Consider the following 24,875-nt stretch of genomic DNA (forward strand, 5'->3'; position numbering starts at 1 on the left):
GTTTGAAAGACGGGAATGTAGAGGGCCTAAACCCTCAAAATGCGACTGCGCACGCGCGCGCTGGGCGCGGACGCTCACACGTTCCCAGGGTATCCGCCCCAAGCGGAGAATATCGGCGCAAGCGCGGAGTCACCGTGTTACGCATGCGTGCGAACGCACCATGGTCCGGAACGGGAAGAAGGAACGGGAAGAAGGAGCTGTCTCTTGCCTCCTGAGGGGTAGGCAGGTGCTTCCGAATCGCGGAGTGAAGGTTCTCGCAAGCTGGAGACTCACGGAAAGAACCTAGAAGCTCCGAGAAGTTGCAAACAGCACTGCATTGAACCAACGCCTCCTGCTCTACTGATGGTGATTCCACAGTTTTGTGAGGAATAAGTTAAGATGAAGTCAGTGAAATTTTCTGCAAATTGCAAACATTGTAGCAAGTGTTACCAATTTTATTAGTAGACCACGACTTCACTCCTGTATTTTGAAAAGCTGTTTGCCAAATTGAACATAATAATGGGAAAACAGATTTTGCCCAGTCAGACCCAGCTCAGTCAGAACCTAGGTTTATTGTGGATCTGATATAATTCTAGCACAAAACAAGGAAACCTAGCATTTAATACCACCAGAAAATACACAATTTCTGGTAGGCTTTTTTAGAATATTGAAAATTGATTGTAGGCGGGGGCGGTGGCTCGTGCCTGTCATGGGCAGCACTTTGGGAGGCCTAGGGGGTCGAATCACCTGAGCCTGGAGGCTGAACCTGAGGTTAGAGACCAGCTTGGGCAACACAGCGAAACCCCGTCTCTACAAAAAGTACAAATAATTAGCTGGGCATGGTGGCAGCAGGCCTGTAGTCCCAGCTACTCGGGAGGCCGACGTGGAAGGATTGCTTGAGCTGGGCAGGTTGAGGCTGTAGGGAGCGGAGATCGCACCACTGCACTCCAGCCTGTGAGACAGAGACCCTGTCTCAAAAAAATAGATGGATGGATAGATAGATAGATAGATAGATAGATAGATGGATGATAGATTTTCATTTGCTACATTCTAAGGGGTGGAAGTTAGAAACAACTGTGATTTTTATCCTTTTCAATTCTATCATTTTATGATTCTTATGTATTTATTTGGGAGTAAAGTATTGTGAAAATACTCATGACTTAGTAAACTGCGTATTCAAGGAGGTAAAGGCAGACAAAGATTTTTGAATTTTTTTTTTTAAATGAGAATTACGTAATTGTTTTTAAATCATTATCCTTGGCTGCAAAAATCAGTAACGAGGTGACACCAGTCGGAGACTGGACAGGAAGTTGCCGGGCAGATGTTTTCGCGGAAGTATTTTTTGTGTAAGATTGTGGCTTTTGGCCAGGCGCGGTGGCGGATGCCCATAATCCCAACATTTTGGGAGACCAAGACCAGTGGATCACCTGAGGTCAGGAGCTCAAGAGCAGCCTGGCTAACATGGTGAAACCCCGTCCCTACTAAAAATACAAAAATCAGCTGCGTGTGGTGGGCACCTGTAATCCCAGCTACTCGGAAGGCTGAGGCAGGAGAATCGCTTGAACCTGGGAAGCGGAAGTTGCAGTGAGCCAAGATCGTGCCACTGCACTCCAGCCTGGGCAACAGAGCAAGACTCCGTCTCAAAAAAAAAAAAAAAAAAAAGATTGTGGCTTTTGCAGTTTTTTTGTGATAGTTTTTGTCATCAGGTGTGCAAGCATGAGACCCCTTCTCTTCATGACCCGTGAATCTATTTTTCGGGATTTTAAAAAATGTGTTAGTGACTTCCCCCCCACCTTTTGTTTAAGAGATGGGGCTGGGATGCAGTGACTATTCACAGGGAAGACTATAGCACAGTACAGCCCCCAAATTCCTGGGCTCAAGCAACCCTGCTGCCTCAGCCTCCCAAGTAGCTGGACTGTAGGTGTGTACCACCGAGCCCATATAATTCCATTTTGATTATGACAACTTTCACAGAAATGAGGCATTAAGCGGGGTAAAAACATTTATAGTATTTTAAAGATTAATTTTTCAGGAGATTAATCTTTCAGAAGAGGTGGGAAATTAGGAACAAAGAGACTAGGAAAAATTAAAGCAGTTCGAGCATAAATAAGATTCTAGATTAGGATGATGACAAAGTAAGGGAATATTCTGAGGAAAACACTAAGGAACTGATAGGATAAAGTTTAATTACTCTCTGTAAAACTATCTTTACCATCCTTGAGAGTATGACCCATATCTGTGGTATTCATCACCGTCTATTTCAGTGCTTGACACAATGGCCAATATGTTGCTTAAAAATGATGAAACAAACAGAAATGACTCCAAACATGACTTATGGTATAACAATAACTTAATGACAGGATTGGAGGTGTTCCGTAGATGGTTTAGTTTTGAATGTTTTGAATGAGTGTGGGATGAAAAAAACTCAAAGAATGGGAGGAAAAAACTCAAGGAGTAGGCAATGGTTGAAAACACAGGGTTAAGGCAAAGGAGAAAGTTCAGCACATGAGAGACATATTTGGAAGTTACTAAGGGCGTGGTATAGTATGCCCTTAGTAACATATCATCAAGTAGTTATTATGGACCTATGATTTCCTAAACATATTGCTACCCCCATGATTCTCAAACATTGGTACCCGGAAGAATCACCTAGAGAGCTTGTTAAAAACCAGATTTCTGAGCTCCACCTTATGAATGTGCATTTGTACCAGCACCCAGGTGAATCTGAGGCAAGTGACTAACACTTTGAAAACACTGTGATCGGCCAGATGCGGTGGCTCATGCCTGTAATCCCAGTACTTTGAGAGGCTGAGGTAGGTGGTCACTTAAGGTTAGGAGTCTGAGACCAGCCTGCCCAGCATGGCACAACCCCGACTCTACTAAAAAAATACAAAAATTAGCCGGGAGTGGTGGCATGCTCCTGTAGTCCCAGCTACTTGGGAGGCTGAGGTAGGAGAATTGCTTGAACCCAAGAAACCCAGGAGGCAGAGGCTGCAGTGAGCCGAAATCACGCCACTGCACTCCAGCCTGGGCAAGAGTGAAACTCTGTCTCAAAAAGAAAGAAAAGGAAAAAAACACAGCACTGTCCTGTAATTGATGATGTAGGGAATGTGAAAGAGTTTCCTTCCAGGCTCGGCGTGGTGGCTCACGCCTGTAATCCCAGCCCTTTGGGAGGCAGAGGTGGATGGATCACTCGAGGTCAGGAGTTCTAGAACAGCCTGGCCAACATGGTAAAACCCCATCTCTACTAAAAATATAAAAAATTAGCCAGGCGTGGTGGTGCACACCTGCAATCCCAGCTACTTGGGAGGCTGAGACAGGAGAATGGCTTGAACCCAGGAGGTGGAGGTTGCAGTGAGCCGAGATCCTGCCATTGTACTCCAGCCTGGGCGACAGAGCGAGTTTCCTTCCAAGTTGCTTATTCTGAGGACTGCTGTGATTTGAATGTATCCCCCAAAACTCACGTTGAAATGTAATTGCCATTGTAACAGTGTTGCGAGTTGAGAGCGTCAAGAGGTGATTAGGTCATGAGGAGTACTGTTAGTTATTGCAGGAGAGTGCGTTTCTAATAACTGGATAAATTTGGCTCCCATCTTGCCTCTCTGTCTGTCATGCTGTCTTGGGCCTTTCACCATGAGGTGACCCTCCCCATATGCGGGCACTGTGCTCTTGGACTTCCCAGGCTCCAGAACTGTGAGAAATAAATGTATTTTCTTTATAAATTACCCAGTCTGTTGTATTCTGTTATAGCAGCAGAAAATGGGCTGAGACAGAAAGTAGTATGACCCCAACTGAGAAGTCTCCTGGGGGAAAAAAAAAATCATCGGTGCTTAGTATTACCTCTTTGCAATGTATTTTTTTATAAAATCTAAATTCATAAAAGGAAGCTGAGAGTATGTGATGCAATAGAATTTCCTTTTTGTACCAGATGAATGTACTGGCTGAATGCATAAGTGTAATGACTGAAAGTACACAGTCCTTATTAATTTCTACTGGCAAGATCTTCTGGGAAAGCAGAAGAAAAAAGAGGAAGCATGGCAAAACACACAACACACAAGAAGGAAGACAACTTAGGAGAAGTAACAAATAGGAGAAGAAAACAAGAAAAAATGAAAGTAAATGTAAAATGAAAACAAAACCCACATAGTTAAAAGAATACATGTTGTTAAATATAAACCACAAAAATGACCAGAGAAAATCCAGTCTTCTAGCAAAAGCACTGATACTGTCTAATGGAGTTAAGATGGAATGGAATTACCAAGCGGATTGAACTTTCCAGGCATTATTTCTGAGGCGTCTTATCCAAATGTATTTTAGGAAGATAAGGGTGCTGGTTTCCATCTGCAGCTAGCTCTGCCCTTTGTAACAGGTTCCTGACTCACCTGCAGGGTTTACTACCTGCTTGCCCAGATTGCTGTCTCACCAAATATCTGAGTAAACAATAGTTTCCTGTTAAGTTTTGTTATTATGTTAATGTGGTTTTCCTGGTAAATTAGTGATGTAAAATAAACTGAAGATGGTATTAAAAAACTAAACTAGGCCTGGCACAGTGACTCACACCTGTAATGCCAGCACTTTGGGAGGCCAAGGTGGGTGGATCATGAGGTCAGGAGTTCGAGACCACCCTGACCAACATAGTGAAACTCCGTCTCTACTAAAATTACAAAAATTAGCCAGGAATGGTGGTGCGCACCTGTAGTCCCAGCTACTCGGGAGGCTGAGGCAGGAGAATCCCTTGAACCCTGGAGGCAGATGTAGTGGTGAGCTGAGATTGTACCACTGCACTGCATCCTGGGCAACAGAGCGAGACTCCATCTCAAAAAAAAAGCTAACCAGAGGGCCAGGCACAGTGGCTCATGTCTGTAATAGCACTTTGGGAGGCTGAGGTGGGAGGACTGCTTGAGGTCAGGAGTTCAAGATCAGCCTGGGCAACATAGCGAGACTCCATCTCTATAAAAAAAAAAAAAAAGTTAAAAATTAGCTGAGTGTGGTGATGCGTGACTTTAGTCCTGGCTTCTCAGGAGTTGAAATGAGAGAATTACTTGAGCCCAGGAATTGAAGGCTACAGTGAACTGTGATCACACCACTACACTCAGGTGTGGGTGACAGAAAATTTAAAAAAAAAAAGCCCAAGATTAGGAAAACCAACATTGATTGGAAAAATATTTAATAGTTTTATATATGGTGAATGAATACATATTTTTTGAAGGTACAGGAAGGTTTAGATCCACATAAAGATCATAAGCCAAAACAAAATTAGGTCTAATGAATTCTATAAGAACACATCAATTGGTGTCATTATGAGGTGGTATTAAAGGGCAGAAGGGGAAAAAAACACCTCACATTGAAACATAGCGGATAATGTTACAAGTCTTTTGCTCCGTAGATTTGACCACCTGTGTTTGTAATGTAGTATAAAGTGATCTGGAAAAGTGGATATAGTTGGAATCAAGAAATGTTTAAAACAGTACATTGTCCATTATTTGCATCAAGACTCCTTCCTAGATGGTGAGTGATATTTTTCTGCCTAATGCCTTGAGTAGTGGGTAAATAATAGCGCTTCTAATACCCACTCCTATCACTCCTGAAGTTATTTTTATACTATGTAATATTAACTTAATGTAAGTTCATAGTCAAGACAGAACAAAATCATGAAATGATGAGATATAGTATCAGTACTATGTGGAAAAGGAGGAAAGGGTCCAGTGTTTCTGAGGCCCAAAGAGGTTCTGAACTAACTTGAGTTCACAGCAGGAGTCCTCTACTGTTACACGTTGTGGATCTGTTATCTGAAATGCTTGGGACCAGAAGTGTTTGAGATTTTTCTGGATTTTCGAAAATTTACATTACACGTACCAGCTGAGCATCCCAAATCCAAACATCTGAAATCCAAAATGCTCCAATAAGCATTTCCTTTAAGTGTCATGTCAGTACTCAAAAATGTTGGATGTTCTGATTTGTTATGCCCAACCTATAGTAATTTATGGGTGTGATTATGTACGGTAATGCTAAAAAGATTGAGTGTTCTTTACATAAGCAACTTGGAAATTTCATGATAAGAAATTCAACTGGTGGCAAAGAGAAATTATGTATACAAGTTTGGTTTAGGGACAAATCATGGTTATCGAAGAGAAGGAATGAGCTTGAATGTGATTAATAGTTCTCAGATGGCCTTCCATCCCAATCCCCCTGGACTCATGCCCAAGTTCTCAGGAGAGAAGCCTGCAACAAAAGAATTACACCACTGAATTACATCAGAAACAGAATGCTAAAGTACCACTAAATTGTGAACTTGTATAAACAACCCTGAAGAATGGATGGTATTTGGATACAATAACTTTGATTAGATGTGTATAGCAACCTTGGAGAAAAGTTAGTTTTCGGGGCATATTTTTAACCTTTAAGGGTGATGTGAAGTAAAGCAAGCTTTGCTCTGACAATAACTCCTCTTATTCTCTGAATCAGTGTGGTAATTCTTATTTTCGTAATTTGCTTTATTCGGGTACAGCAGGTATGTCTTTTATCACACTGTAAGTCGTCCCTCACACAGAGACCTGAGCATCTACCATTAAACCAGTTCATCAACTATATTTGCATTTATCACTTTGTTGTGAGATAGTAGAAACTGGTATTTCACCTTCAGTTTGGAAAAAAATAGGTCGAAGCAATAAAGCTGATGGCCAAAATCTTGGTGCTACACCCCATGTTCAACAGCTGAGGGTTGCCTTGCTGAATCTGGGTCATCTCTGTTTGACATCACTCTAAATGATTCAAGAGCACATCTTGGTTTCCAGTCCGTTGAACCACTGTCACAGTAAAAATTGATTCTCATGCACCATTCCTCATTCTTTCTTTGCTGTGTACCACTCTCAAACAGTTGGTTTGTACCAAGATATAACTAGATCTGAAGAAATTATAAGCTGAGTTCAGTATTGGCATCCTCTGCAGTGTCAGCCACAGTGTATTACCTTTTGTTGTTGCCATAACAAATTACTACACATTTAAGAGAAACCTCAAGAGTAACCAAATCTGCTGATAACTTGAAATTGGACTACTAGCCTTGAGAACTGTGGGAAAATAAATTTCTGGTGTTTAAACCACCTAGTCTGTGGTATGTTGTTATGGCAGCCTAGCAAATTAATACAGGTATCCAAGAGCCATTTTTAACAGTAGCTATTAACCTTTGAATAGAGATTTTATTCAACAAAACTCTAAAATTACATGTCCGTTTGTTTTACTAATGTAAAAGGTATCTTTCTCAGAAAGACACACACAGAACTTGGTGGGACTTTCTTGAGAACAATATTGAGTCACAGTTTATTTCCATTTTTTCCTCATGAGAAGAAAATGCATAATCAATTAATGTCATGGTGAGAGTTATGGAGAATTTGGCTAAATGTCCTCAAATAATCAGTAAGAAAAAGATGGACATGTTTATCAACATTAAGAACAATAAAAATTAAACCCCCACATGTCAAAGACAAAGGCCAGCATAAAAAGTTAAACCAAGCCAGGTGCAGTGGTGCACATCTTTAGTCCCAGGTACTCAGGAGACTGAGGCAGGGAGATCCCTTGAGTCCAGGAGTTCGAGTCCAACCTGGGCAGCATAGCATAGTGGGACCCTGTCTCAGAAAAAAAAAAAAAAGCAAATGATAAACTGTATGTAAAATGTTGCAGTAAATAAGAAAGACAAACCCTAGGCTCTGTATAGTGCACACTGATTGTGTTTTGGCCCCCATCATCCATTTGCCTAACTTCTGGTAACATTTGAGGATCTGTGCTCTTTCTTATTTTTCTGTCCATGTGGTTCTCAACAGAGCCCAAAACTCCAGGAAGTGTAGCGTGTAATCCAGGTTTAAACCAGTGAATCACATTCACAATGCCTTCCTCAGAGATTGGTTCAAGGATGGGCAAATGATTCAAGAAAGAGGAGCTTATGTTTTGTTTTTGATTTGTTGTTGTTGTTGTTGTTGCTTTTCTCATTGGATCTGAAGCATAAGAGATCTTCAGATTGCGATTGAAACTGTTTGCACCATCTTGGTACCATCTTGCTACCATGTGGAACCCATGAATGAGACCAACAGAGGAAAGCAGAGTTGAGAAGTGGAGATGACTGGGTGCAGTGGCTCACATCTGTAACCCCAGCCCTTTGGGAAGCCTAGGTAGGCGGATCACCTGAGGTCAGGAGTTCAAGACCAGCCTTGCCAACATGGTGAAACCCCATCTCTACTAAAAATACAAAAATTAGCTGGGCCCCATCTCTATTAAAAATACAAAAAATAGCCAGTAAAAAGTAAAAAAATTAGTCCCAGCTACTTGGGAGGCTGAGGCAGGAGGATTGCTTGAACCCAGGAGGCGGAAGTTGCAGTGAGCCAAGACTATGCCACTGCACTCCAGCCTGGGCAACAGAGTGGGACTCTGTCTCAAACGAAAGAGAGAAAGAGAAGGAAGGAAGGAAAGAAAGAGAGAGAAAGAAAGAGGGAGGGAGAGAGGGAAATGAAATTCTGACCACATCATTTCAGCCTTAAATCCAGCCATGTCTGATCTTAGCGCTATCCCAAAATATAAAGTTACGTAGGCAATAAATTCCTTAACTGCTGTCCTTGCACTTACTATTGTAATTGTCAGTATCTTTCAGTTAGACTCAGATTCTTGATTTTGATGACTATGTCTTTACTGGTTTATTCCCAGCATCCGGTAAAAGTACCTGGTATATAAAGGGAAGGGTTATTGTATTTTTACTGAATAGATTTGAATTAATATACTCTCATGTTTAACAAGTGCCTTAAAAACTAATCCAACTTTCTATGTAATTTTGACTTTTCTTTACAACATTATGAAGATATTTTTTAGTCTAGGGTGAATGCGTGACTCACTAAGAACTCACTAGTATTCTCTTAATATCATGACTCCATATTTTTAGTGGGTGACACCATTTGATGCACTTCCAAACACCCCCATAGCAACTGATGTTTCAAAAATATACTCAAAAGACATATTTTCATCTGTGTCAGATCACATACTGTATATCATCTTGGATCAGAAGCCCCAGTAACAATCTGCTATGGAGATCCTTGTTTGCCTTCTTCTTACTTAGGAGTCAGCACAGTCTCCAGATTGATGTTTGTTCATTCTTTTATTCTTTCATGTATTCAGTCAATATATCCTTAATCTATTGCTGCATAACAAACATTCATGAGCTTAGAGGCTTAAACAACATTCACTTATTTAGTTCATGACTCCACACTTGGGCAATTTCTCTTGAGCTCAGATGGGAAATCCTTTAGGTCTCACTGGGACTCCCTTCTGTGTCTGTAATCTGCTGCTGGATTGACTGGAGGCTAATGGGTCTGCAAGGACCTCAGCTGCAACAGCAGCAATCTGCTCTATGTGGTGTCTCATCATTTAATCTTGACTATTAACTTAAGGTTAATCATAAAACCTGAAACCCTTAGGTTTGGGATATCACAGGGTAGGCAACAGCAAGATAAATTATTAGGGAGACTGTGGAATAAAAGTCAAATCCAGACTTAATAAGGAGAGACTTTATTCAAAAGAATGATTGCTGTCGGGGGAGAAAATTATAGTGGGAAAAATGCTTTGACCACAGGTCTACAAGTGACTTGAGATTTAGGCAAAAAGAGTTTTTCTTTTATAAGGAGTAACCAAAGCTAGAAAGAACCAGGTGTGGGGAAGTGAGGCAAATGGGTGATGTGATCAGATAGATCAGAGACTATTTTTAACTGGAGGCCAGTTTATTCTCAGGAGGATCTGTATACTCTTTCAGGATAATGGTGGGGCAAAATTTAGGGGTCTGGAGGAAGGAGAGAGCTTAACCAAAATTTTGTTAAGGGGCATTTTGTTCCAATTGATCAAAATTTTCTTCTTTCTGTACAGAGGCTAGTGTTGCCTCATGGTCTGTATGTCCTGGTCGTCAGAAAACATTATTCAGAGTGTTACAGCCCTTTTAGAATTTGTCTAGCAAGTTTAGAAAATGATTCAAGGAGACTGACACTTAAACAATGCTCAGAAATGAGAAGGTATGGCTGGCTTGGCTTTTATGCTGAAACTTTCACTATAGGCCTGGGAATTATGACAGCTGGAGTCTGAATAGATGCCTATCAGTTTTTCCAAGGCTTCCTTTCAAATACAAGGAATTTGTTAACATTACTTACTTTTTGCCTGAAGCCACACTTTCCACTTTTTTTTTTAATGTTCAGTTTTTAGGGGTTTCTTTTTTGTCTTTTTAAGACAGAGTCTTGATATGTTGCTCAGGCTAGAGTGCAGTACAGTGCCTATTCACAGATGCAATCATAGTGCAACACATACAGCTTTGAACTCCTGCACTCAAGTGTCCTCCTGCCTTAGCCTCCCCAGTAGCTGAAACTATAGGCATGCACCACTCGGCCTGGCTCTTTCTGCTTCTAAAAAACTTTTCTTGAAAGCAAAGTGTCCAAAAACCTGTTCACCTTCTGGTTTCAGCTCTGAAGTGTAAAGAGCTTGGAAGGCATCACTCTTGTCTTTACAAGAAGTAAAAAGCTATTTTGGCAGTCTACTACATTCAACAAATACAGTTGACCCTTGAACAACACCGGTTTCAGCTGCAAGAGTACACTTGTACATGGATTTTTTTCAACCAAACGTGTTTGGAAAATACATTATTCACCAGATATGAAACCCAGGTACACAAGGGTGAATTTTCCTATGTATGGGCTCTGTAGGGTGGACTGCAGGACTTGAGCGTTTGTAGATTTTGGTATATGCTTGGCTTCGGGAACCAGTCCCCCTGTGATATGGATAGGCTTTGTGTCCCCACCTAAATCTCATCTTGAATTGTAATCCCCAGGTGCTGAGGAAGGGTCCTGGTGGGAGGTGATTGGTCATGGGGGTGGTTTCCCCCATGCTGTTCTTGTGATACTGAGGGAGTTCTCAAGAGAGCTGATGGTTTTATAAGCTGCAGTTTCCCCTGGGCTTCTTTCTCTCTCTTGCCGCCTTGTGAAGAAAGTGCCTGCTTCCCCTTCCAACATGATTCTAAGTTTCTTGAGGTCTCCCCAGCCATGCTGAACTGTTAGTCAATTAAACCTCTTTTGTTTATAAATTACACAGTCTAAGGTAGTATCTTTATAGTAATGTGAAAATGGACTAATACATCCCAAGAATACCATGGAGCAATTATGTATTTATGTAACAACCATATAACAATTCTGTATGCCCTGCACTATCTCATGTCCTGGGGATGAATAGTAAAGAGAATTGTTTTCATCCTCAAGAAGAGTTCATTCTAGTTGGAGAAACAAACACGGTATATATTTATAGGAGCTCTTTAAATATTAGGGAAATTGGCTCTTTGTGAATTGCAGATAGTTTTTCCTGCTCCATAGAGAGCGTGCTTGTTACTGATTTTAATGCAAATGTTTCTATATTTTTTTCTTTATACTGTCTATATGCCTTTTGTTGTAGGTTTCAAACTAAAGCTGTCTGTTTGTTTCCAAGCTATAGTATTTTCTATCAAGAATAAGAGGTGCATATTGCCAATGGCTGTTTTGCTTATAATTTATCATATTTTTTAATCTGTTGATTTAGTCAATTACATCTTTTTTCTCCTAAAATAAACTCCACCTGGTCATCATCATAATTTTTTAAGTGTACTACTCATTCACTTTTCTTATATTTTAAAATATTTACATCTGTGTTTACAAGTGAGGTTGGTTATACCTTTCCATTCTTATGCTGTTTCTGTCTGGTTTGGATATCAAGCTTATATTAGCCTTGTAAAATGAGTTGAGTAACTTTCCTTTCCTCTGCTCTTCTCTGAAAGTTTATGTGAGAAAGATATTATCTTTTTTTGATACTTTGGAAGAGCTATTCAGTTTCTTTCTTTCTCCAGTTTATTTTGGTATTTAATGTATTCTTTCTAGAAAACAATTTATTGTATCTAAATTTTAGAATTTATTGACATCAACTTGCCTTTTCTTTTTTTTTCTTTTTTTTTTTTTTTTGAGACACAGTCTTGCTCTGTTACCCAGATTGGAGTGCAGTGGCACAATTGCTGCTCACTGCAACCTCTGCCTCCTGAGTTCAAGTGATTCTCGTGTCTCAACCTCCCGAGTAGCTGGGACTACAGGTGTGCACCACCACACCCAGATAATTTTTGTATTTTTAGTAAACAGGGGGTTTCACCATGTTTAGGCATGTTTAGAAATGTTTCACCGTTTCGCCTCCCAAAGAGCTGAGATTACAGGTATGAGCCACCACCCCTGGCCTGCTTATGGTTTTTAAAACCTCTACTGATTGATTCTACATTTTATGCTGTTTTCTCTTCCACTTCGCATATATAATTTTATTATTTGTGCATTCTTCCTTCTTTTTTCCCTTTGTTGGTCTTGCTATATATTTATATGTTTAATTAGATGCCATTTCCTATTAGCCGTAAGTGTGGTAGTGGGGTTTTTCTTTTACATTTTTAAATAAAGAATTAACATTTACATTGTTTGGGTTTATTCTGTTATTCTTCTGAAACTGTCACTTAGCTTGTTTATTTTCATTCTTTTGTTTGTTTTTTATTTTCTTTTCAGAAGAAAAGAAAATAGGATCTCACTCTGTCGCTCAGGTTTCAGTGCAGTGGCGGGATCACAGCTCACTGCAGCCTAAACCTCCTGGGCCCAAACAGTCATCCCGCCTCAGCCTCCAGAGTAGCTAGAATGATCAGAGGCATTTGAACCAGAGCAACTCCATCTTGAATAGGGGCTTAGTACAATAAGGCTAAGTCCTATTGAACTGCATTCCCAAGAGGTTAAGACATTCTTAGTCACAGGATGAGACAGAATGTCAGGACAAGATACAGGCCATAAACGACTTTGCTGATAAAACAGTTTGCAGTAAGGAAGCCTGCCCAAACTCACCAAAACCAAGATGGCAACAAGAGTGACCTTTGATCATCCTTATGGTTAATTACACGCTAGCTATAATGCATTAGCATGCTAAGAGACACTCCCACCAGTGCCATGACAAATGCCCTGACAATGTCAGAAAGTTATCCTAGATGGTCTAAAAGGGGGAGGAACCCTAAGTTCTGGGCATTGCCTACGCCTTTCCCAGAAAATTCATGAATAATCCGCACTTTGTTTAGTATATAATCAAGAAATAACCACAAAAATGGGCAACCAGCAGCTCATGCCACTGTTCTGCCTATAGAGTAGCCATTCTTTTATTCCTTTGATTTATGTATTTATTTATTTTATTTTATTTTGAGACAGTTTCATTCTATTGCCCAGGCTGGAGTACAATGGTGTGATCTTGGCTCATGGCAACCTCCGCCTCCCAGGTTCAAGCAATTCTCCTGCCTCAGCCTCCCAAGTAGCTGGGATTACAGGCATGTGCCACCACACCTGGCTAATTTTTGTATTTTTGGTAGAGATGGGGTTTTACCATGTTGGTCAGGCTGGTCTTGAACTCCTGGCCTCAGGTAATCCACCTGCCTTGGCCTCCCAAAGAGTTTTTTGTTTTGTTTTGTTTTGTTTTGTTTTAACATAAGAAAAGCACAGATACATTGAAATGGAGTACACTGCACAGAGTCGGATAGGCTCGAGCAAGCAGCTCAATAGCCTATTCCTTTACTTTCTTAATAAACTTGCTTTCACTTTATGAACTCACCCTGAATTCCTTCTTGCATGAGATCCAAGAACCCTCTCTGGGGGTTTAGATCAGGATGCCTTTCTGGTAACAGAACTACAGGCACACACCACTACGCCTGGCTAGTTTTTGGTGTGTTTTTTGTAGAGACAGGGTTTTGCCACATTGTCCAAGCTGGTCTCAAACTCCTGAGCTCAAGTGGTCCACCCACCTCCAATTTTTTAATCTATGAATTCTTTATTCTTAATTTTCTACATTTGTTTATCTGTGAATGTATTTAATCCTGGTCAGTATGCTCTTGCAATTTGTGGATGCACATTTTTTTTTAATTCAGCTATTCTTTAAATTACACTCCTCCATCATTGCCCCAGTTCTTCTAGAATTCCTCTATATATTCTCTATTTCTCATGAGTTCCTTTTTCAGATGTTTTGTTTCTTTATTTTTCTAAGCCATATTTCAGGTAATTGTCTTAACACTTTTGCAGTTTACTAATTCTTAGATTTTATTTAGTGTAGCACCTATTATTTCTGTTGTGTTTTAATCACAGTGGCTATATTTTACATTTCCAGATTTTTAAATAATTTGTTTTTTTAAATCTTCCTGCTCTTGGATTGATATCCACCTTTTTCTTGTTGTTATTTCATTATTTCCTTGTTCTTGCTTTTTGTATACTATTTCTTTCCTTTACTCCTTGAAGATTTTAAGCATTCTCATATCATACTTATTTTCAGAAAATTATTTTGTTATTCATTTCTAGATAGAATTTTTTGGTATTAGAGTTGATTACCTATTTTATGATTAATTTATTTTTACTAATTTAAAACTGGTTTGTAAGTACTTTTTAAAAAAAGGTTTTATTGAGTAAAAATTGACATACAATAAACTACCCATATTTAATGTTTAGTGAGTTTTAACGTGTATATACCTGCAAAACCATTGCCTCAATCAAGATAGTGGACATACCTAATCACCTACAGAAATATCCTTGTAAGTGCAGCTTGAGGAGCAGGCTTTTCTGCTTTGTGTTTGTCTTGCTTTTCTTATCCCCATGTTTATGTTCTTATATTTTGCAGATTTCTTGTGACTTTTATCCAGTTTACCCAGGTCCCCAATTTGAAAAGAGTCTTACATTAATGGATAAGACTCATATCCTGCCAGGAGAACAATGGTTTACCTCATTTCTCCTAATCCAAGAAGCTACCAGATGTGAACTATAAGCCCTGGACATAGGCCAAAACCCTTTTAAATCTAAGTGTATAAGAAGCAAGCCTCTTCTTAATATTCAGTTTTACACCATAAGCCTGACTTTGGTGCCTGCCACTAGTTCAATAAAACTCCACTTGCCTCACAGAAATTGTACTCTTATAATCTATGTGGTTTCTGATTCTATACCCAGATCGGTAGCTTCAGATAGGCAACTGTTCAAGTCATCTGTTCAAGTCAAGAAAATGCTTTTCTTATGTTTTAGCTGAGCTAAGTCCTTTACGTTCGTATGCACTTTTTCATTGCCATGTGTTTGCAAGGACGGCAAAAGGAGCTTCGCCATTTGAATCTTGCAGCTCACAGGCTCATTCTTGACCAAAAGATCTCCAAACAGTTCTTAATCACTGGGTAGAGTAGTTTGAGTGTCAGAGTAATTGGATACTCTTTCTCCCTACAGTTCAGTTCTCCTATATTCATACCCTTTCAAACTGAAACTTGTATGTAAATAATTCACTATTGGCTGGGTAAAGTGGCTTATGCCTGTAATTCCAGCACTTTAAGAGGCCAAGGCTAGAGGATCACTTGAGCTCAGAAATGCAAGAGCAGCCTGGGCAACATAGTGAGACTCCTGTCTCTACAAAAAATTTAAAGATTAGCCAGACATGGTGGCACGTGCCTGTAATCCCAGCTACTCAGGAGGCTGAGGTAGCCAGGATTGCTTGAGCCCAGGAGTTTGAGGCAGTAAGCTATGATTGTACCACTGCACTCCAGCCTGTGCAACAGAGTGAGACCCTGTCTCCTGTCAAAAAAAAAAAAAGAAAAAAAATTTCAGCCTTCAGTTTCCACAAACTTACTTCAGTTTTCAGAGTTCAGGGATCATGCTACCCTAGAGAAACTCTTCAATGAATATCAAATGTGTAACAAGTGTTACATTTTGTTTAGTTGGAATAAATCTCAGAAAGGCCTATCTTCTCAGGGTGGATGACCATAATTAAGCCAGGGAGGAGGGTTAACCCTCAGTCTGGTAAAAAAAAATAAAAAATAAAAAGCCATGCATATGAATGAAGTTATAATTATTTCATATTTTCCAAAGGAAAATGGCAGGAAGGCCAACTTGTTTCAACTTACAGGAAGGTAACTAAAGAATTTTTTATTGTTAGGAGGGAATAATTTTAAAATATGGACATCCTGATTGCGGTAGGCAGAAGAAAGAATGAACTGAAATGTTCTATTAATATCAAAGGAACATGTGTGAGTGTCTGTGGTACTGCTATGCCAATGACTACTAACTTAGAAAGTAAAGGATATTGTGTGAGTTAAGAATGTCAAATAAAGGCCAGGCACAGTAGCTCACACCTATAATCCCAGCACTTTGGGAGACAGAGGCAGGCCGATCACCTGAGGTCAGGAGTTTGAGACCAGCCTGGCCAACATGGCAAAACCTTGTCTCTACCAAAAAATACAAAAATTACCCACGCATAGTGGTGCACGCCTGTAATCCCAGCTACTTGGGAGGCTGAGGCAGGAGAATTGCTTGAACTCAGACGGCAGAGGTTGCAGTGAGCCAAGATCACACCACTGCACTCCAGTCTGGGTGACAGAGTGGGACCCTGTCTCAATAAACAAACAAACAAACAAAACCCCAAAGCAGAAAAACAAAAGAAAAAGAATGTCAAATAAAAATTATAGGAGACCATTGTTTTGGACTAAGCTTCTATACTAGGCCCCAACAGATCAGACTAAAAATCAAAACAGAGTCACCCATGCTAAAGTTCAACATCACTACACCTCAATGAAATTGCTATCTGACCTTCCAAGAAATCAGGAGAGCAAGATAACAGCTAATTTCCTAAGTAGGCCAGTTTATATCTTTAATCAATATGATAATGACATTCTCTCTGCTTTTTTTTCCCAAAAAAATTTTTTTGTCACCCTGTCCTTGCCTTACAAGAAAAAGTAACTTCAAAAAGTAACTAAGCTGGACACTGTGGCATGTGACTGTAGCTCCAGCTACTGGGGAGGCTGAGGCAGGATTGCTTAAACTAAGAGTTTGAGCCTGTGAGTAGCCACTGTAGTCCAGCTTGGGCAACGTAGCGAGATCCTGTCTCTAGAGAAAAAAAGGTAAATAACACATGTGTTGTTCTTTACTTCTGCTTTCTTCAGCCCTTCTCTGTCTATAAAACAACCTCTTCTGCTCAGTTCACTGGAAGACTTTCCAATGGAAATGAAATGTTGCCTGATTCTAGAATTACAAATAGAGCTAATTAAGATCTCTGAACTAAATTTGTTGTAATTTTGTCTTTGACAAGAACAATCCAGGCCTTGGTCCCAGTGCACTGAGAATACTGGGGCCCTATAGTTCTTGAGAGGACCTCAGGCTGCTGCCTTGCACCCACTTCACCAACCACTCAACTCCCAGAGCAAGGGTATCACTCAGAGAGAAGCTTGCTGTTGTCCCCAGCACCAATCAGAAATTTGGCCTGGGGAGAGAGGAAAGCCATAAAACAGATAGCTTCTAATCTCTTCCCAAGGAAATTGACTTCATTTGTAAAGCAGCTAGAGAAGTTCAAGGCTAAAAGCATAAACAGTGGAGGTGTTGTGAAAAACAATTAGAAAGGGATTGGGAATAAAACAGCCAGGAGGAGTCTTTTTGGGGTCAGAAAAATTACACTATCCTAAAAAACCATTACTTTAAAGGAGCCACATTTGACTGGATTCGTTTGTAGAGTAATTTATGCCCCCCTGGATGTTGTTGAAAGCAATAGAGCAATCAGACAGCAATTAGTGGAATTTAACAGCTGGATGTGGTCAAAGAGAGAAAAAGCAAGCAACTGTCATCCCAGGGTCGTGGTTGGGCACACCTAGAGCTGTACCTCCCTAAGGAGCAAGATCAGAGTTTTAACAGTGTGTGTGTGTCTATGTGTGTGTATGTCTGAGTGTGTTGCTATGTGGGTGCACGTGCATGTATGTGTGGTGGGGAAGCACAGATTTCACTGAAATAATCCAAATAATCATTACACACACAAAAAATCCAATAATGACAAGTCCCAGAAAAGAAGGTGGGGCAGTATAACCATTGCTAAAATATATTATCTAAAATTTCTGTTTTCCAACAAAAAATTGTTAGAGTAGATAGCTAGGCAGACATGAACAGGGCAAAAGAGGGCCCTCCACCCCTGGGAATGTCAAGTGACCATCAGGTGATGGCAGGGAACTTGTTAAACTGTCTATTGAAAATAATATTTGGTCACACCCAGTACCAGGGAAAGGCAGTCTCCCAATAGATTAAAAAAACCTGAAGCTAGTCAGCAGCAGCTTCCTGATGAGCTCAGGATTGGGCAAGTGGGCTTATGCATGTGCACTAAAAGGCAAAATGGTGGAGTTTAACTGGTGTATGACCTTCCTCTAGGAACACTCAACTAGTAAGAGAAAAACATGTCAAATGAGTATGCACACAACTTCAGTAAACACACTGCGCATGCAGCCCTTCTCAAATGCTGGGAGGCCACTGCACAGGTGGACAGCCCACCTCAAGGGAAAAATCAGGGGAGAAGAAATGCAAACTCTGAAACCATGCCAAAGTATAAAACTCCAAGTCAAGGGCTGAATAGTGCACTTGGATCTCTCAATCTGCCTGCTTGGCCCTCTTCCAAGTGTACTTTACTTCCTTTCATTCCTGCTCCCACTTTTTTTTTTTTTTTTGAGACAGAGTATCTGTCGCCCAGGCTGGAGTGCAGTGGCATAATCTTGGCTCATTGCAACCTCCACCTCCCAGGGTCAGGCAATTCTCCTGCCTCAACCTCCCAAGTAGTTGAGATTACAGATGCGTGCCACCATGCCCAGCTAATTTTGTGTCTTTAGTAGCCATGGGGTTTCACCATGTTGGCCAGGCTGGTGTTGAACTCCTAACCTCAAGTGATCTGCCCACCTCAGCCTCCCAAAGTGCTGGGATTACAGGTGTGAGCTACCATGCCTGGCTCTGCAAACTTTTTAAAAAACCTTTAGTCCTGCTCAAAACTTGCCTCAATCTCTCACTCTGCCTTATGCCCCCTCAGTCGAATTCTTTCCTCCAAGGAGGCAAAAATTGAGCTGCTGCAGACCCATATGGATTTGCCACTGTTAACAAAATTATGAGGAATGCAAAGAAAAACAGGAAATTCTAGTTCATACATGCAACAAATACTGCCCATAAGAGCAACTAGATGTCAGATTTAACAGAAAAATACTTCAAACTAGCCATTATAAATATGTTCATAGAACTAAAGGAAAATATGATTAAAGATGTAAAGGCAGATAGGCCAGGTGTGGTGGCTCATGCCTGTAATCCTAACACTTTGGGAGGTAAAGGTAGGTGGATCACTTGAGGTCAGGAATTCCAGACCAGTCTGACCAACATGGTGAGACCCCCATCTCTACTAAAAATACAAAAATTAACCAGGTGTGGTGACAGGCACCTGTAATCCCAGCTACTCAGGAGGCTGAGGCACAAGAATCACTTGAACCTGGGAGACAGAGGTTGCAGTTGAGCTGAGATTGAGCCGACTGCACTCCAGCCTGGGTAGAGTCAGACTCTGTCTTGAATTTAAAAAAGGAAAGGAAGATATAACAATGCTACATTAAGTAGAGAATAACAATAAAGAAATAGGAACTATAAAGAACCAAACGGAAATATTGGAGTTGAAAAGTAAAGTAATTGAAATAAAAAAATTCCCTGGAAGTCTTTTCTGGCTGCTCAAGAAGAAAAATAAAAGTCACGGCAGGAACTCAAGATTATCTGGCAGAATAAAGAATTAGTGAACTTGAAGATACAGTAAGTCCTCACTTAACATTGTCAATAGGTTCTTGGGAACTGCAACTTTAAGCAAACAATGCACAGCAGGTCTTCCAATAACATTGTTTTCTTCAACATCATTTCATTATCACATTGATGAGAAAAAAATTGGTTTTGTTGTGTGTCATTTTGTAAATCAATTGATAAACTTCCTCTAAGTACTGTCAAAGATAAATTTCAGGTAACAATTTATTCCATAAAATAGGCTAAGTGCTGTCATGTATACCGCAGAAGAGTTTGGCTTTATGGACATTAAGAGGGCTGAAGAAAGCAGAAACAAGTAACAGATAGTGGATTGGCCTTTTCAAAGTTACTTTCTTTTTAGGGAAGGGCTAGGTGGTCAGAACAAGAGAAAGATGGCTGATTGGTTAACATCAAGTTAATTGGGTAATTCTTTACTGTAGGATTAAAACAGAGGGAACTTCATTCTCATACTGACTAAAGATTAAAACTGGCCTGTTTGGGAAATTAGGCTATCTCCCTCTCTCCTGATATCTCTGATACCAACAAGAGCAGCTCAGTTTCAGTTCAGTGATCACTGACTTCGTTGTGATTTTTTACTCTACTTTGTTGGGGCCTAGTGAAGGAGTTTAGTCCAGAACAATAGCTTCCTGTAATTTTTGTTTAACAGTACTCATTAGCTCTATCCAACAAATTTTGACATATTTTTATCATTATGTAGATTCAAATATTTATTAATTTTTCTTATGATTTCTTCTTTGCTTAGTTACTAGAAGTTTGTTAATTTCCAAATATTTGAGGCTTTAAAAAATCTTCAATAGTTATTAATATCTAATTTAATTTTGGTTCTTAGAGAACATACTCTGGAAAATTTCAGACTTTTATAATATATTGGGACTTGTTTTGTGTTCCAGCATAAGGTCCATCTTGGGAAATGGTCTGTGTGCACAAGAAAGAATGTGAATTCTGCAGTTCTTGGGTAAATTGTTTTATAAAGCTCAGTTAGGTTAGGGTGGTTGATAATTTTTTTAAGATCTTCTATATCCTTACTGATTTTTATCTAATTATTAAAAAGAAAATTAACATTCCCACTTCTTTTTATTTTTACTTTTGTTTATTTTTTTTTAGATACAGTGTCTCACTCTGTCACCCAGACCAGAGTGCAGTGGCATGATCATGACTCACTGCAGTCTCGCTCTTCTGGGCTCAAGGGTCCTACTGCCTTAGACTCTCAAGTAGCTAGGACTACAGGCATGTGCCACCTGCCATATCTGGCTAATTTTTAAAATTTTTATTTTTGTAGAAATGGAGTCTTGCTATGTTACCCAGGCCAGTCTTGAACTCCTGGCCTCAAGTGATCCTCCCAATCAGTCTTCAAAGTGCTGGAATTACAGGAGTGAGCCGCTGCGTCCAGCCAATATCTCTACTTTTGATTGTGAATTTGTCTACTCGTCTCTTTAGTTCAGTCAGCTTTTGCTTCATCAATTTTTTAGCTCAGTTATTAAGCTACCTACATTTTAGGATTTTAGCCTTCTTCATGGATTGATCCATTTATTAAAATATCTCCATCTTTATTTTTCTTGTCTTGAGGTCCATTAAGCCTAATATTAATAAAACTTTCAGCTTTCTTTTGCACACCATTTACATGATATATCTTTTTCATCTTTTTCTTTTTAACCTATCTGTATCTTCTTACATTTAATGAAATTATTGATATGTTTGGACTGAAGTCTATCATTTTTGTTACTTGTTTTCAATTTGCCAAATTCATTATTTTGTTTTTTTTCCTGACTTCTCTTGGCTAATAGAATATTATTTTATCTGGAAGAAGAGGAATCGGAAAGAAAAGGAGTCAGGAATGGATCTTACTCGGAAGGCTGACTAGACACAGCCAGGTGGAAGAGCTCCCACTGCGGGACCAAGATGACTGGAATGCCCCTAACAGATCTTCAGAGGGAAGAAACCAATAGTAGACAGAGAGAAGACACAGAAGCTGGGCTGAAGATAGTGAAGGCTGGGAATGTGGTACAGGGCTACTGCACACCAGTTTTTGTTCCTGGTCTACAATGGCTCTGGGGGATCAGGTGAGTTGAATTGGCAAGGAACAACCCACTGTTGCCATGGGCCTCTGGAACCCCTGTAGGAGAAGACCCCTTCACCATCATGGACATTTCAGTTGGCAGGGAGAACTGCTTAGAGAAGGGGTAGGGGCAGCAAGCCATTGATGTGGAGCCCAGAGGGTATACTGCAGGAGTGTCTGTAGTGGAGCATGGCCAGGGATGGCCATCCTAGGCTCGACTTGCTCCCGTAGAAGACTTTAGCCCTATGGGAACTGTCAGACATGACTCCGCAGGGTGGTCTTCCCCATCAGGTGAGGCTGGTCTGACCTGAGCACCCCTTGGTCTGCTGGCCTCTCTAGGAGGCCCAGCATGGTAACACCTGCTTGCAGAGCAGTCTCTAGTGCCCGGGGGCCCACACCATTGCTTCTGTGCCTGGAAAACCATGCCTGACTGGCAGCTCCAGCTGGGCAGCCCCTATGGCCACAAACCAGCCCACCTACTCCCTCCCCATACTGCAGCATCCCCCAGGCCCATGGCAACTCCCCACATCACTTTGCTGGCAATGTCTGCAGAGGCAGATTTTGCTTTCCTTGACCATCAGTGCGCAGAAGTGCAGTCCATCCTCCCATCCCCACCAACCGCCATTGCAGACAGAGCCTTGGCAAGCGCAGAATCAGCCAGCCCTTCCCCCACCAATGCCCACCCTTGTGCTAACACTATGAGAGAACAGCAGATCCTCTGCAACACTGAGTGATCCCTCCTGTTTGCAGGGCACAGAGAAGGCAACCAGACCTGCATTTGCCAGCATCTTGCCCCTGAGCTAACACCACCACCAGTGCAGCTACACACACAGTTGCCAGCAGGTCCCCCAACACCTACCAGCTCCCCCAGGTGCATTGCCTCTGCCACTGTGGTGATCACCTGCAGGAAAGCAGGCACCCTGGCACCCACTAGCACTCTATTGCAGCTGCTGTACCTTGTCTCCTATGCCACCCATAGCACAGTGGATTCCTAACCTCAAGGGCCAGAGAACAAAGTTGGGAACCAGTACAAGTCCCCCAGAATAGAGCATGCATTCCAGAAGTTGGAAACTGAGCATTGGCCTTCTACAATTTCCCAGAAATAAAACCAGTCAGCTGAATCTACCTTATACCACAATCAAACCCTCAATATTATCAAATAGGATAAAAGGAAAAAATATCCCAAAGTCAGCAACCTCAAAGATTGAAGGTAGATAGGCCCACAAAGATGAAAAAGAATCAGTGCAAGAACCCTGAAAACTCAAAAAGCCGGAGTGCCTTCTTTCTTCCAAACAACTGTATTGCTTCTCCAGCAAGGGTTCTCAACTGGGCTGAGATGGCTGAAATGACAGACAGAATTCAGAATATGGATAAGAATAAAGATCACTGAGTTACAGAAGTACACTGAAACCCAATCCAAGTGATATGGTTTGGATATGTGTCCCCACCCAAATCTCATGTCAAATTGTAATCCCTAGTGTTGTAGGAGAGGCCTGGTGGGAGGTGATTGGATCACGGGGGTGGATTTCCCCCACGCTGTTCTCATGATAGTGAGTTCTCATGAGAACAGCGTGTAGCACCTCCCTCTTCTCTCTTTTTCCTGCTCCAGCCATGTAAGGTGTGCCTGCTTCCCCTTCACCTTCTGCTATGATGGGAGTTTCCTGAGGCCTCCCCAGCCATGCTTCCTGTACAGTCTGTGGAACCATAAGCCAATTAAACCTCTTTTCCTTATAAATTACCCAGTCTCAGATATGTCTTTTTTTTTTTCCTCCCCCAGCATTACTGCTGACTTATTACAGATCCCTAAGAGGAATTTATTTTTTTCTTTTCAACATGTTCTACAGCTTCCTTGGCTCTTTTTGCCTTTATGCCAAAGAGCTGGGCAGTGGCACAGGCCATGAGGAGACGAGCGAAGGCTTTGAAATTCTTCTCCTCAGTGATGACTAGGGCTTTCTCCTTCTTGTAGACATTCTAGATGGGCATGACCGGTCCTGTCAGCTGGATGGCCAATATCAGTTCTTCAACAGAACTGTCTCCCTTCTTGGGGTCCAAGGGCTTCCTGGAGAAGAGGATGAGTTTGGAATGGTACTCCTTCAGCCGCTGCACGTTGCCCTGCAGAGACTCAGTGGACTTGTTCTGCCTCCTCCAGTCAATAGAGATGCCAGTGGTCTGGGCCACCTTCTTGTGAATGCCTGCCACCTTGAGCTCCTCCAAGCTGAAGTGCAGCTGGTGCACACCTTGGTGTGATACTGTACAGTGTGGCACTACACGATGGGCCAGATGGGTCCTGACTTGGGGTATGGGGCAATGCGGCATGCTTTTCCTTGCTGGGCCTCGCATCTGCGGATCTATGGGCCAGCTGGTTGAACCACTTGGCCACACATCAGTGGCAGTCCTTGTGGAAGTGGGACTTCGAGATCATGCCACTACGGCTGGGCACCATGGCTGCCTATGGCCCACCTGTGCAGGAAAACAACTGATCAGAAAGCCAGTCTGAGGTATTTCTTTTTTTTTTAAATTATACTTTAAGTTCTGGGGTACATGTGCAGCACTTGCAGGTTTGTTACATAGGTATACACGTGCCATGGTGGTTTGCTGCACCCATCAACCTGTCATCCACATTAAGTATTTCTCCTAATGCCATCCCTTCCCTAGCGTCCCACCCCCCAATAGGCCCTGGTGTGTGATGTCCCCTTCCCTGTATCCATATGTTCTCAGTATTCAACTCCCAGTTATGACTGAGAACACCTGGTGTTTGGTTTTCTGTTCTTGTGATAGTTTGCTGAGAATGATGGTTTCCAGCGTCATTCATGTTCCTGCAAAGGACATGAACTCATCCTTTTTTATGGCTGCATAGTATCCCATGGTGTATATGTGCCACATTTTCTTAATCCAGTCTGTCACTGATGGACATTTGGGTTGATTCCAAGTCCTTGCTGTTGTGAATAGTGCCACAATAACCATACATGTGCATGTGTCTTTATAGTAGAATGATTTATAATCCTTTGGGTATATACCCAGTAATGGGATGGCTGGGTCAAATGGTATTTCTGGTTCTAGACCTTGAGAAATTGCTTCACTGTCTTCCACAATGGTTGAACTAATTTACACTCCCACCAACAGTGTAAAAGTGTTCCTATTTCTCCACATCCTCTCCAGCATTTGTTGTTTCCCGACATTTTAGTGAT

General features: G+C 41.2%; 1 long non-coding RNA gene, 1 other non-coding gene and 1 pseudogene across 2 annotated transcripts; 2 read left to right on the top strand and 1 right to left on the bottom strand.

Moving 5' to 3' along the window:
- Positions 1 to 162: 162 nt before the first annotated feature.
- Positions 163 to 23,423, top strand: LOC144338110 (uncharacterized). Its single transcript, XR_013411935.1, has 3 exons — positions 163 to 383; positions 21,416 to 21,691; positions 23,297 to 23,423. It is a non-coding gene; the product is annotated as an uncharacterized LOC144338110 (long non-coding RNA).
- Positions 9,931 to 9,992, top strand: LOC144338923 (U7 small nuclear RNA). The gene has a single exon (XR_013413315.1). It is a non-coding gene; the product is annotated as a U7 small nuclear RNA (small nuclear RNA).
- Positions 23,424 to 23,490: 67 nt separating the features above from the next.
- Positions 23,491 to 24,130, bottom strand: LOC100426475 (large ribosomal subunit protein eL13 pseudogene; annotated as a pseudogene).
- Positions 24,131 to 24,875: the final 745 nt, after the last annotated feature.

Source organism: Macaca mulatta, chromosome 1 (assembly GCF_049350105.2).
Source record: "Macaca mulatta isolate MMU2019108-1 chromosome 1, T2T-MMU8v2.0, whole genome shotgun sequence".
NCBI classification, from domain to species: domain Eukaryota; kingdom Metazoa; phylum Chordata; class Mammalia; order Primates; family Cercopithecidae; genus Macaca; species Macaca mulatta.